Source organism: Hemicordylus capensis, chromosome 4 (assembly GCF_027244095.1).
Source record: "Hemicordylus capensis ecotype Gifberg chromosome 4, rHemCap1.1.pri, whole genome shotgun sequence".
Lineage (NCBI taxonomy): Eukaryota > Metazoa > Chordata > Lepidosauria > Squamata > Cordylidae > Hemicordylus > Hemicordylus capensis.
Genome location: NC_069660.1, coordinates 303,397,643 through 303,412,749, shown reverse-complemented (window position 1 = coordinate 303,412,749; position 15,107 = coordinate 303,397,643). Strand labels below are relative to the sequence as shown.

Genomic DNA, 15,107 nt, shown 5'->3' with positions numbered 1-15,107 from the left:
AGTATCCAAAACACCCTGCAAATGACATACTAGTACAAGCAGGGAGTGATCAAAACACATGCAGATGGATCAATCCCCAACACTTGTTTACAGCAAAAGCAGTGATGATGACAGTTCAATTGGAGGCAGCACCCATTCTCCATTAATACCAGACAAACATGCTTTCAGTTTACTAATGCTTTTTACATATTTACTATGGCTCATGAACACAGAGCATGTAATGTATAAAGTGCTTTCTGATATTTGCCTTCTTTGTTCTCTCAACAATCCCATGAGATACCTTGTTGAAATTTCTATTCTATGCTCCGCCTGTGAGCCCGGTGGTTCACACGAGCAGCAAAAATCGGGCTAGGCTCTCCTAGCCTGATTTTTGCTGCTTGTGAGAATAGCCCATGACTAGCTCAAGATCACCCAAGCATTTTATGGCCAAGAGAAAATTTGAATTCTGTTCTCCACAGTCCTAGTTCGATAATCCTAGTCCAAAATTATTTACTGCTATTGGTGTGGAAAGATCTCCCAGCTGCAGCACAGAAGCGGAGAGGCAATAATAGCTCCAAGCAAGGGCTACTTTACATTAGGCTTTTCCTACATGGAAAACATTTGTACGTAGGAAAAATCATAAAGCCCACATGTAATTTATTATATTTATTTGTCACATTTATATACTGCCCCATATAAAATCTCTGGGCAATTTACAAATTAAAACACCACAATTTAAACCTTAAATAATATAAAAACAAATTTGAAAAAACATCAACAAAACTTTAACACATTATAAACTAAAAGCCTGATGCAATGATGGCATATTAATGTATACACAGCATACAGAAAAAGTTGCAACCAATCTTGGTGTCCCAACACAGGTGTGAAGTACTGAAAATACACACAGGTGCAATTCTCACACATGATGATCTTCATATAGACAGGGCCGGTTTGCGGGGTGGACAAGCCGGGTGACTGCCCCAGGCACCTGCCTGAAGGGGGCGCCAAGATGAGCTTGCACAAGCTACAAAACTTGGCAATGCTGATAAACCAAAGAAGGCACTCTGCACCCAGGGCGCTATTTATCCTAGGGCTGGCCCTCCATACAGGTTTCATTATGTTTTTTATAAGGAAATAGCTTCTGAGAAGAAAAGGTGTAATCTGGCCTTACTGTATTTTACGGACTTTAAGATGCTACGGACTATAAGACGCACCTTAATTTTAATCCAGTTTTTCAGAGTTTTCGAGCTTTCCTTCTCCTCTCGCCTCCACCTCCCCTCCAAGCCCTCCCACCGCGCCCCACTCTGTCCTTTCCCTCTTTCTGCCAGCAGCAGCGAGCCCATGTTGGTGACCCGCCGAGGCGGCGGCTGCTGCTGGATGTTGTTCATCGCGGCCGCCGGCGGGGCCCACTCGGGACCTCCTTCTCCACCTCCTCTTGTGCCTCCGGTGGCTCCTGCAGGCTGGCGCTCACCTGCGCGGGCTCGTCTCCGGGTCGGGCCCCACGTCCCCTCAGAGGGCAGTGGCGCAGCAGCCTCCCTCACTGCAGCAGCATCGGGGCGGCAACCAGAGGGAGCCCGGGGAGGGGGGCGGCAGGTGGGCTGACTAGGCCGCTCCCGGCAGGCCCCGGCGAGAGAGGAAGGGAGGTGGTAAGTGAATCCTCCCTGCTTGCCCTTCCTCCTCCTCCCCCCTCTCTTTCCCGACAAGCCCTAAACTTCCAACTTCTCCCTGGCTCCGGCTGCACAATCCAACATAGCAGGGAGTGAGGAGCGGACGAGACCAAGCGGCGCGAGTGGAGAGGGGAGGACGGGGCTAGAGGCAAAGCAGCCAGTAGGCAGCAGCAACAACGTCAAGCTTTTCGCAGAAGGGCCCGTCCGCGTCTTCGCTTTCCCCTCCGCCCTCCCTCCTTTTCCGGAGTATAAGACGCACCTGAATTTGGGCGGATATTTTTTGAGGAAAAAAGTGTGTCTTATACTCCGTAAAATACAGTAAATGACTCAGAGACTAAGAAAGTGTGCACACACTAGGATTTTTTATACTAACCCATCATTGGGAATCATTATGTCTCTGAGGGAAGGTAGGATGCCTCCTTGTCTTAAGGAGGCAATTATTAGACCGCTTCTGAAGAAGCCTACCCTGGATCCCTCGGACTTGAACAACTACAGGCCTGTCTCCAACCTTCCGTGGCTGGGCAAGGTAATTGAGAGACGGGTGGCCTCACAGCTCCAGAAAGTCTTGGATGAAACTGATTATCTTGACCCATTTCAAACTGGCTTTCGGGCTGGCTATGGGGTGGAGACTGCTTTGGTCGGCCTGATGGATGATCTCCAATTGGCGATTGACAGAGGAAGTGTGACTCTGTTGGTCCTTTTGGACCTGTCGGCGGCTTTCGATACCGTTGACCACAGTATCCTTCTGGAGCGTCTGAGGGGGTTGGGAGTTGGAGGCACTGCTTTGCAGTGGTTCCACTCCTACCTCTCAGGCAGGTTCCAGATAGTGTCCCTTGGAGACTGCTGTTCTTCAAAATCTGAACTTTTGTATGGTGTTCCTCAGGGCGCCATATTGTCTTGTTTAATATCTACATGAAACCGCTGGAAGATATCACCAGGAGATTTGGTGCAGGGTGCTACCAGTATGCTAATGACATCCAAATCTATTTCTCCATGTCAGCATCATCGGGAGAGGGCATAACCTGGAGGCGGTGATGGGCTGGATGAGGGATAACAAACAGACTGAATACGGCTAAGACGGAGGTACTCATTGTCTGGGGTCAGAACTCGAGAGATTATTTTGATCTGCCTGTTCTGGATGGGGTCACACTTCCCCAAAAGGAACAGGTACGCAGTCTAGGGGTGCTTCTGGATCCGAGCCTCTCCCTGGTGTCCCAGGTTGAGGCAGTGGCCAGAAGTGCCTTCTATCAGCTTTGGCTGATACGCCAGCTGTGTCCGTTTCTTGAGGTGAATGACTTCAAAACAGTGGTACATCTGCTAGTAACCTCCAGACTGGATTACTGTAATGCGCTCTATGTGGGGCTGCCCTTGTACGTAGTCCGGAAACTACAGCTGGTCTAGAATGCGGCAGCCAGGCTGGTCTCGGGGTCATCTCGGAGAGACCGTATAACTCCTGTCTTGAAGGAGCTACACTGGCTGCCGATATGTTTCCGGGCAAAATACAAGGTGCTGGTTATAACCTATAAAGCCCTAAACAGTTTAGGCCCTGGGTATATAAGGGAACGCCTTCTTCTGCATGAACCCCATCGTCCACTGAGATCTGCTGTAGAGGTTCGTCTGCAGCTGCCACCGGCTTGTCTGGTGGCCACTCAGGGACAGGCCTTCTCCGCTGCCCCAAGGCTTTGGAATGCGCTCTCTAGTGAAATAAGAGCCTCCCCATCTCTGACAGCTTTTTAAAAGTCTTTTAAAACACATTTCTTCACCCAGGCTTTTAATTAATGTTGTTTTAATGCTATTTTAAAATATTATTTTAAAATTTTTAAATTGTTGTAATGTGTGTCCCCCCCCCCCCAATTTTTGTCTTAACGAATGTTTTACTTTGTTTTCATTCTGTTGTAAACCGCCCAGAGACGTAAGTTTTGGGCGGTATAAAAATGTTTTAATAAATAAAAAATAAAATAAATAAATCTATGAGGCGATCCTCACGATCGCCAAAAAGCGGGCTAAGGGAGCTTAGCCCGTTTTTTGGCGTGAGAACCACCGGGCTTGCAGGTAAGCCTTGTGTCCTCAAAGCATGTAACCCACTTAACTAGCCCCCCTCTTAGATGAGGTTAGCGGAGCGCTCCGCTAACCCCGTCTTTTCGACCGTGTGTTGCTGCGGCGTGGCGCGGCTCTGCACCACGGCAACACACAAGGACACCCCCGCCGAGAGGCTGAAACAAGCCTCCTGGCCCTGGGGGTCTCTTGAGGATGCCCCGTGCACTCGCATGGAGCATCCTGGAACTTCCTGGGGCACGGGGCTCCCAGTCCCCGCAGCCCCCACCAGCTCCGTGATGGAGCCGGCAGTTGTGTGGGCAGCCAATCTGGCCGCCCAGGGCTGCAGCCTGGATCGTCTGCAGGAAGAGCAGGCCAAGTCCACTTTCCCCACAGAACCCCCTCCGGCGAGTCTCACCGATCGTGAGACTCGCCTCTATACATGATCCCTTTAGGGATTTCTAGTCAGGGGTAACTGGTTCCAGTCAGCCTCGCTGAAACAGTTCTGGGTACTGAAAGGCTGGTGAGCAGGGGGCCTTAAGGAAAGTATGCAAGAAGATGGGTCCCAAGTATGGCCTGAAAGCACACGATGCAGCCACTCTTTTGAAGCTAAAGGTCTGGTCAGTGCCTGGATGGAGAACTTACTGGGAATCCCAAGTATGCCATCTTGAGTTCGGCCATGGAAGCAAGGCAGGAATGTAAGTGAAATAAATAAATGAGCTCGAATTAAGGAGAATTTTCTACTTTGCACAGACATGGCTTTTTTCATGAGAGGAAATGCTTTGGAGATCGTCACCAGACCTCCCCTCCAACCCACAGGCTGAAACTATAAATAATTAGCAGTGTGGGGCCATTTTTCAGAGAACGCATTCTTTAGGGAATGAGATGGCCGCCTGGCTGGCTCTTCTGGAACTTCCTGCAAAGAGATCATAATAAGCCAGAAGTCGCTGGCCAAGTCTGCAATGTTTCAAATCAGAGGGAACTGACCACTGCCTTACAAAGAGAACACTCCCTATCCCAAGACGGTTTCTTTGCAAGACATTCACACCAGTGAACGCAAAACTGTTTCCACAAGGCATTTACCTTCGTTTTCCTTTCACATTAAAAGAGGATGTTACAATTTTAAATACACACACACACACACACACACACACACACACAGCATGGTGTAGTGGTTAGAGTGCCAGACTAGGACCAGGGAGACCCGAGTTCAAATCCCCATTCATCCATGATACTAGCTGGGTGACTCTGGGCTACTTCACAGGGTTGTTGTGAAAGAGAAACTTAAGTATGTAGTACACCGCTCTGTGCTCCTTGGAGGAAGAGCGGGATATATATATAATAATAATGATAATAATATTAAACTTTAACTTTTTGTTCCCTCCACCTTCATGCATGATTAGGAAGAGCTGAAAGCAGAGAGCTTGGTGGTTTTTAGCCTACTTTCCAGTAGGCTTATGAGATCACCTGGCATTCTGTGTGTGTCCCCGTGTGTGCCTCACTATCAAATTCGCAACGCCTGGACCAATATGAACCAAATCGGGTACAGTTGTAGGGACACATAGGGACACCTCAAAAGCGTAGTTCGTGATGATGGCATCCACCCTGATCCAAGATGGCAGATGCATAAACGTTTGAGGTTCAAGTGGGCTAATTTGTGAACTGTCTAATTGATTTGAACCAAATTTGCTACAGCTGTAGAGACACATAAGGATGCCCAAATGACATGGTACGTGATGCTGTTATCCAATCTAATTAAAGATGGCGGCCACGTGAACATCTGAGCTATGTGAACATCTGAGCGGCCTAATTTGTGGACTGCCTAACCAATTTAAACCAAATTACATGCAGTTGCAGTGAGTGACACACAGGGACACCTCAATGGCATAGTTTGTGATGATGTCATCCATGACTCAAGATGGTGGATGCGTTTTGAGTTTTGAGGTGCAAATGGGCTAACTTGTGAACCGCTTAACTGATTTGAACTAAATTTGCTGCAGCTGTAGGGACTCATAGGAATGCCCTAATGGTGTGGTGTATGATGATGTCATCCACTCCAATTCAAAATGGTGGCCGCGTGAACATCTGAGGCACAAGCAGGCTAATTTGTGGATTAAAGAATTTAAAACAACTTAGGTACAGTTGCAGTGAATGATACACAGGGCACCTCAACGGCATAGTTTGTGAGGATGTCATCTGCACCAATGTAAACTATTGAAGCGCAAGTGGGTTAACTTGTGAACTGCTTAACCAATTTTAACTAAATTTGTTGCAGCTAAAGGGACACACGGGGACACCTCAATGGCCTAGTTTGTGATGATGTCATCTACCCCAATCCAAGATGGGGGATGCATGAACATTTGAGTCGCAAGTGGGATAACATGTGAACTGTCTAACTGATTTGAACCAAATTAGGTACAGTTGTAGTGAGTGACATACAGGGACACCTCAGTGGTGTAGTTTGTGATGATGTCATCCACCCTGATCCAAGATCGTGGAACCATAAGCATTTGAGGCACCAGTGAGCTAACTTGTGAACCGCTTAACTGATTTGAATCAAATTTGCTACAGCTGTAGGGGCACACAGACACACCTCAACGGTGAAGATCGTGATGATTCCATCCATCCCAATTCAAGATGGCGGCCACAAACTTTTGAGATGCAAGTGCACTAACTTTTGGACAGTCTAACCGATTTGAACCGAATTTGCTACAGCTGTATGGACACATAGGGATGCCGAAATGGTGTGGTGTGTGATGATGTCATCCACTGCAATTCAAGATGGTGGCTGTATGAACATCTGAGGCACAAGAAGGCTAATCTGTGGACAGTCTAACCAATTTGAACCAAATTTGCTGCAGCTGTAGGGACACATAGGGACACCTCAATGACGTGGTTTGTGATGATGTCACCCACCCCGATCCAAGATGGTGGGTGGGTGAACTTTTGAGATGCAAGTGCACTAACTTGAGGACTCTCTAACTGATTTGAACCAAATTAAGTACAGTTGCAGTGAGTGACACATGCAGAAACCTCAATGGTGTGGTTTGTAATTATGTCATCCAACACGATCCAAGATGGTGGACACATGAACATTTGAGGTGTAAGAAATCTAACTTGTGGACCTCGGTGAGCCAAATTTAATCCAGTTGTAGAGACAGTGAAAGGAAAGTAGGCTGATTAGTTCTTACTAGAACAACTTGCTTTTAATTTCCAGTTTAACATGCAAAGGCAAATTCATGCAACAACCTTTGGGGAGACATGCAAGGTGTCCCACTGGAAGCACACAATGCTGCTGTAGCCTTATGGCCAGTTCATACAACACTCTTGCCCTTCAGCTTTAGAAACTTTATACTTTATTGTAATCTGGACACAATCACACTACAGGAATTGGTTAATTAAAAAAGGATCCCATGAGCAAAAAGGACACACCCAGAGAGGAGGCTGCATCAATGTATTATTTACTGTAGTGGTCTTGCTTTTGTCTCATCAGCCTCCATTGGGGTGCCTGTACATTCCGCTGTTTCTCTACAAAGCATGTAATGAGATTCTTCAATCATTTCTAATGTGGAGCTGTGGCAGATTTACTCATTGGCAGAAGTAGTTGTCTGTGGTTTCTTCACACCAAACTTTCCTCCTTGCAACCAGGAGACACTTCCAGAACTATGACTCCCACAGGCTTGAGTCATATTCCGACATTAAGGTCTTTTACATAATCATCTGGGGGTGGTTTGGGAGAGGGAAGAGCCCCTACCCTGATCCCCTCAGACAAGCAGAGCCTCTGTTTGGCTCTGCAAACCCCCACCCGGATGACTGCAGCAGCCACAGGCTTCATTCTTGGAAAAGAGAGCTGGGTCCTGCAGGATTGACAGAGGTATCCCCAAATGCATTGCACTCACAGTAGAGGCAGCCCTCAGGGCATCAGCAGCTCTCCTCCAACTGGCCCCTCTAGCCCCACAACTCTCACACACAAGCTGCCACGGACTGCTTCAAACAGGGATTTCGACACACAACTGGCAGACCAAGGTAGGGCAGTTGCTGTTTTCATCCCACCTCTGTAAAAACCAAGGTTAAAAAGTTGGGCTACTCTGGTGTGAACGGGGTAGGCAAGAGTCCCATGGGTTCACAAGTGCAGCAATAGCACACTACACTCTAATTCTTGGTTGTGAGAGGGGGCTAATTATACTGAACCCACATTCAGATGTCTGTATGCACATACATGTTTTTGAGTGAGTGAATGACTGTAGCTGGGTTAATTTTAAAAAAACAAGTTGGGTACAGGCCGCCCAAATGCATGGTACAGATACAGTACTGCTGTACCTGCATTCAACATAATGTGAATAAATGCACCTGTGTACAGATCTGAACATAACATGTGAACAGAGCTATACTGTAGAAGTATTGAACAGAATGTGTGAATAGGGCTTAGAGCAATAGCCACTTCCTGTACTGAGCAGGGGATTGCCCTAAAAGACCTCCAAGGCCCCTGCCAACTCTACATTATACAGCTATGAGAAACATAGAAGAGGAGCTCCACCGAGTGTGCATCATTCTAATTCTCATATACTCTAAGGACCAAATGACCCATTACTTAAGCATGTGCTAAGTATTTCCGTGCTTGTTTTTTCCTGGTTAAACAACATGTACGAGGGCTTCAGTCCAGATCACAACTGTGGTGAAGGGGCTTTGATGCTTTGCCCCCTTTAACACTTTAATGTGATACCAATCTAGATGCCTTTCTCCCTCTGAACAGGAAGAAAACCTGTCTTTGGCATCCACAGGAGACAAATGGGGCTCATCCAGATTGGGACTGTGGCAGGGACAAACCATAGCCCCGATTCAGCCTGGGTTCCTATAGACACACTGAGGTGCTTCACATGACTGGTATGAAGCACCATTAGGGTTAGTACAGGGAGAGCGGGCTTAGCCCGCTCTCCCCACACACGGGCAGGGAGCTGTCCCTGGGTGGCCGGATCGGCCACCCACACAATTGCCTGCTCTATCACGGAGCCGGCAGAGGCGGTGGGGATCGGGGGCAAGCTGGCCCCCAGAAGTTCCAGGAAGCCCCGCGCAAGTGCGCGGGGAATTCTGGAGAGACCCCCGGGGCCGGGAGGCTTCTTTTAGCCTCCTGGCGGAGGTTTCCTTATGTGTTGCTGCGGCACGGAGCTGCACCGCAACAGCACACCATCATCCAAATGGGGTTAGCAGAGCACCTTCTCCACAAACATCATTTAAGGGGAGGGATACTTTCGATATAGTTTGCTGCCGGGAGCCGCATGACTCCCGTGGCAGTAGACAACCAGGAGAAGTTGGGCTAGGCTCCCTTAGCCCGATTTCTCCTGGTCGTGAGAATAGCTTCACTATTTAACAACAGAAAAAGGAGAATACATTTACACAGAACACGCTTAAAGTAGCTTGGGTGCAGGCTCCCTCAAATGCAAGTTACAGATTAGAAGTACACTACTCTACATGTGTTGAACATAATATGTAAATAACTACATGAGTACAGAACTGCACATGCATATACTGTATACACTGTTCAGTGTACATGCACTGAATATAATGTGTGAATGGCTGGTTTTTCCTATCTGTTTCCTGCAACTGAGAGAATCTGTACCCAGTTCACTTTTGAAGTGAATACATGTACAGGTATTCATAGAAACACATGTAAATGTGTAGCGATATCTGTTCGCATGTACAACATAATATCTAAACAGGACTTGTGATGCTATCAGAGCACACCTGAATCACTTTAATGTCTTGCATGAATCAGTCCACAGTCTGGATGTTGGGAAACACTTCTGAACTGTGAGAATAGAATGGGAAACACAACAATTTGGCCAGACATGTTGAAAATCTCTTTACTGGATGCTTTTACGTAGAGAATGAAGGCACAACTATCAGATGTGATTTAACCTTAGAACCTTTGTTGGAAGGCGTCATGCTAAATGCCCATGAAGCCTCTTCTACTCATGTTTCTATAACAACATAGTCATGCTAAAGGCCTGTGAATTTCACCCCAAGATAATCATATCAGCTAAATTCCTACAGTAAATCTGTGACCCAAGCCCACATGAGAACACAACAACATGGCCAAGGTTAAAATATTCTCAGAGTTAAACTAAAGTCCGGTCTCCTTTAAGGGCCCCAAACACCCAGTATCTGTGGGGCTGACTCACTTTGTACAAACATATGTACAACAGTTTGTGGTTGCTTATCATTCTTTGTGATAAAATAGCAGCACTATACCTACCACAAAATTGTCCTCTTGTGCTTTACAATGCTATGATTCATAACAGGTTACTCACAGCAATGTACAAAATTTCATGACTTGGCAGAGATAAACATTGTCCTATGTATTAATTATGGTGGAAGCACAGCCATCTTATTTTAACTTCAGGGTTTCTTGCTCAAGGGAGGGACCGTAGTTTAATGGTAGAGCACCTGCTTTACATGTGACTGTTGCTGGTGTCTATCTTATGTTTCTTTTTAGATTGTGAGCCCTTTAGGGACAGGGGTCCATCTTATTTATTTGTTATTTCTCTGTGCAAACCACCCTGAGCCATTTTTGGAAGGGCAGTATAGAAATCAAATCAAATCAAATCAAATCAATCAATGTAGAAGGTCCCAAGTTCAATCCCTGGCATCTCCAAGTAGGGTTGGGAAAGACCCTTGCTTGATACCTTGGATAGATGCCACATAAACACTGAGCTAGCTCAGTGGTCTGAGTTAATGGTCTATGAACTAAGTATAAGGCATGCTCATATGATGTGGGGGGCATCACACATACCATGTTTCACACCATGTGAGATGATTCCTCAGGGACATGTACACACACACACACACACACAGTTAAACTGGCTTATGCACTAAATATGTAAGCATAGCTACATTTACTTGGAACAGAACTGAATGACCTGCACTGTACATGGTAATGAAAACTTTAATAAACAGAAAAATGACTCATACACTTTGTTAGTAAACTGATAACATTGCTATAGTCATAATCTAAGAGGAACCAAGTTCTGACTTAGGCTCCAGGTTGATTACTGAGCCTGTGAATGTGCCCAAGGCTCTTGTTTGTTTCATTTCTAAGATACGTTTCCATTTGTACAGCCTAACAATGTGGACAAGTTTGAGGCCAACCACATGAATTCTCAGCCCTTGACCACCTTGGTAGATTGAATTAGCTGCAGATGGCTAAACAGGTGAAGAGGTAATAAATTCTTCCGTGAAGATGCATACACTTTCCATGCAAAACTACTAGCAGCATTAAAGCAGATGTTCCCAACCTGTGGTACTCCAGATGTTGTGATCCCTAGCTACAATGAGTCAGCGTGGTGTAGTGGTTAGAGTGCTGGACTAGGACCAGGGAGACCCGAGTTCAAATCCCCATTCAGCCATGAAACTAGCTTGGTGACTCTGGGCCAGTTACTTCTCTCTCAGCCTAACCTACTTCACAGGGTTGTTGTGAAAGAGAAACTCAAGTATATAGTACACTGCTCTGGGCTCCTTAGAGGAAGAGCGGGATATAAATGTAAAAATAATAATAACAACAACAACAACCCCAAGTGAGGCACTACCTTGGCGTGGTTGTGGGGCTTGCAAGCTCTGAGGAAGAAATATAAGAAATAAAGTATTCAACAGAAGTTGAGCTGGAAGAACTGCAAAGAGCAACACAGGCTCAAGATATGGAAGAAGAATTACCACCAACTGAAGACGTTGCTCAGGTGCAGGTGGAGGAGGTGTTGGAAATAGAGAATGCCACTACTGCTGAACTGTTTCAAAATCAAAACCAGGTAACTTCCCCTTTGCCTTCACCTCAAAAACCCGAAAAGCAACAAGAACTAAAGCAAAAACTAACTGAGCACATGAACCAAACAACCACCAGGGTTCGACTTCCAGCACTAAAAACAGTTGCCAAAAACCAACTTGCTCAGGCATTAAAAGATATAAATGCTGCACTCGCAGAAATAACAACCAATAATTTGCAAGAAACAAACCAACTAATGTACAGTGCAGCAACAATAACACCACAAGAGCTCAGACATAAGATCCGTGGACCTGTAAAAAAAGAAAGTAGTACATCACCTAAATGGAAGATTAGAATAGAAAATAAAATCGCCAAGCTTAGATCAGATGCTAGTAAATTGAAAGATATGAAAGACAAGAAGCTGAAGAATGAAAACACCAAACAGTATCTGATCCAAAAATACCACCTAGATTCAAGGAAAATTAGAGAAGTCCTGGAAATAATAAAGCAGCAAATAACAGCAGTGCCAAAGAAGATTAGCAGATACGAAGCCAGAATTACACAACACAGGCAGAATCCCCAATTCCAGTCGAATCAGAGACGTTTCTACCAAAGCATAGAAGGAGAAACTGCAAGAAACGTAGAAACACCAAATAAAGAAGAAACAGTGCAATTCTGGGGAAAATTATGGGACCATCCAATAGATTATAATAAAAAAGCAGGCTGGATGAAAGAGGTCGAAAAATGTAACTAACAAATGCAAGATCTAATAATAACACCAGAATTAATAAGTGAAAGAGCAAAGAAAATTAAAAATTGGACTGCACCAGGTGACAAAGAACTGCATGGCTTTTGGCTTAAACACCTAACAAGCCTTCATAAACAACTATCAAAACAGTTCAATCACATTTTGCAAGGAGGTGATATTGAACAATGGCTAACAACTGGGAAGACTCATCTCATCATGAAAGACCCAGCAAAAGGTGCAGTTCCAAGTAATTATAGACCGATAACCTGCCTGCCAATCATGTCCAAATTATTAACTGGAATAATAGCAGATGAAGTGATGCAACACTAATTAACTAACAAACAGCTTCCAGTTGAACAGAAAGGAAATTGCCCGAACACCAGCGGCACAAAAGACCAGCTGCTGATTGACAAAATGATTTTAGAAAATTGCAAGAAAAACAAATCTAAGTGTTGCATGGATTGACTACAAGAAAGCCTTCGATTCATTGCCTCACACATGGATACTAAAATGTTTAGAAACAACTGGTGTTAGCAAAAACATTCAGATGTTTATTTAAAAAGCAATGAGCATGTGGACTACACAGTTAACAATCAATGGCGAGACACTTGGACAGGTTAGCATTAGAAGAGGCATTTTCCAAGGGGACTCACTATCCCCTCTCTTGTTTGTAATTGCCATGACTCCACTTTCACAAATACTAAACAAAACAGGCCTTGGATACCAAACATCTAAAACATCAAGTAAAATCAACCATCTGCTGTACATGGATGATCTGAAGTTGTATGGAAAGTCCCAGTCAGAAATCGAATCACTGCTAAACACTGTCCGTATATTCAGTAGTGATATAGCAATGGAGTTTGGACTAGACAAGTGTGCTGCATTAATAATGAACAGAGGGAAAATAACAAAAACAGAAGGAATAGAACTGCCCAATGGAAGCAAGATCAAGAACCTGGAAGAGAAAGAACATTACAAATACTTGGGCATTCTCCAGGCTGATAACATTGCACACGGTGAAGTTAAAAGAAAAATTGGAAGTGAATACATCAGGAGAGTTAGAAAAATCCTAAAGTCCAAACTCAATGGCAGGAACACCATACAAGCCATAAACACCTGGGCTATACCTGATCTCAGATACACTGCAGGAATAATAGACTGGACCCAGGCAGAGCTAGAGACGCTAGATCGTAAGACCAGGAAAATCATGACCATCAATCATGCTTTGCACCCCCGCAGTGATGTAGATACACCAGATATAACTGTAGTCGAGAAGAAAGAAAAACAAGTTAAAATAATCGACACCAATACCAGCGGATAGCAGAATAGAAGAAAAAGAAATAGAAAAAAATCACAAAATACAAAGATCTACAAATTGAAATTGAAAGGCTGTGGCAGAAAAAGACCAAAATAATCCCAGTGGTCATTGGCGCCCTGGGTGCAGTTCCAAAAGACCTTGAAGAGCTCCTCAACACCATAGGGGCCACAGAAATCACCATCAGCCAATTACAAAAAGCAGCTTTACTGGGAACAGCCTATATTCTGCGACGATATCTATAACAACAGCAACAACACTGACAATAAAATTCAGCCATCCTAGGTCCTTGGGAAGTACTCGATGTCTGGATAAAACAAACCAGTCAATAACACCTGTCTGACTGTGTAAATAAATAAATAAATAAATAAATACGATTTAGCTAGATGATGCCTAGCTACAATTTATTGTAGCTAGGGAATATCGGAATTGTAGTTAAGCAAAATAGGGATCACCACAAGTTGGGAACCTCTGCTTTAAACAAAGGAGTGGTAAGATCATTATTCAAAAAAGCCATTCTGGACTCCTCTGTCCTAGACAGCTGTTATCCTAGACAGCATTCCGATTTTGGACTACATGCTCAAATGTCGTGGCAGGCCAACTCCCACTTTTCTTGGATGATTATCTAGACACATTCCAATCCAGCTTTTGGCTGAGTTTTGGGATGGAGACTTCCTTGATGGACTACCTGTAGTGGGAGCTGGAGAGTGAAAGTGTGCCCCTGCTGGTTCTGCTGGATAAGACAAGGGACTTTCTATACCATCAGCCATGTTATCCTTCTGGAACATTGTTAGGGGTTGGATTGTGAGAAACTGCCATATGCTGGTTTTGGTTCTACCTGGAAGGAAGATGCTAGAAGATGGTGATATTCTTCTTGTCCACTGGCCTATAGAGTCCCACAGAATTCAAACTTGTCTCCCATGCTCTTTAACATCTACATCAAACCACTGTAAGAGATCATCCAGAGATTTGAAGAATCTTTGAAAATGGATGGCACCCAACTCTCTCGCCTGATGCCAGGGAGGCAGTGGAGGTCCTAAACTGCTGTTTGTGATAGACTCTGTGTGGCCTAGCAATTTAGACCACAAATAGACAACCTTGGCACTCCAGCTGCTGTTGAACTACACAATAAATTGTGGCTAGGGGTGATGGGAATTGTAGTTCAACTACAGCTGATGTGCCAAGGTAACCTACCCCTGGTAGAGACTCTGTGATGGCCTGGATGACAAATAGATTTAAGGTAGGCAAGACAGAAGTGCTTTTGGTCAGTAGGAAAGTCATTCTGGTACTGGTTAGGGTTAGGGTAGTATTCCTCTTGAAAGGGCGGGTATGAGGCTTGAGTGTGCTCCTGGCCCTAGCATTGTTCTTGGATTCTCAAGTGGTGGTGGCTGTAGACTGAAACACCTTTGCATAACTTTAGCTGGTGCACCAGCAGCTGCAGTCCCTAGAGAAGGGAAATCTGGCCACTGTCATGCATGCCTTGGTCACACCCTAATTAGGCCATTGCACTGTGCTCTATGTAATGCTGCTTTTGAAAAATGTTCAGAAACTGCAGCTGGTGAAGAATGCTGCTGCCAACTTGCTAATGGATCCATTATTCAAAGAATA

At 45.0% G+C, this 15,107-nt stretch overlaps 1 protein-coding gene across 4 annotated transcripts in view; it reads right to left on the bottom strand.

Moving 5' to 3' along the window:
• Positions 1–15,107, bottom strand: part of NSMCE2 (NSE2 (MMS21) homolog, SMC5-SMC6 complex SUMO ligase) — a 289,033-nt gene that overhangs the window by 175,659 nt on the left and 98,267 nt on the right. The window lies entirely within an intron of this gene.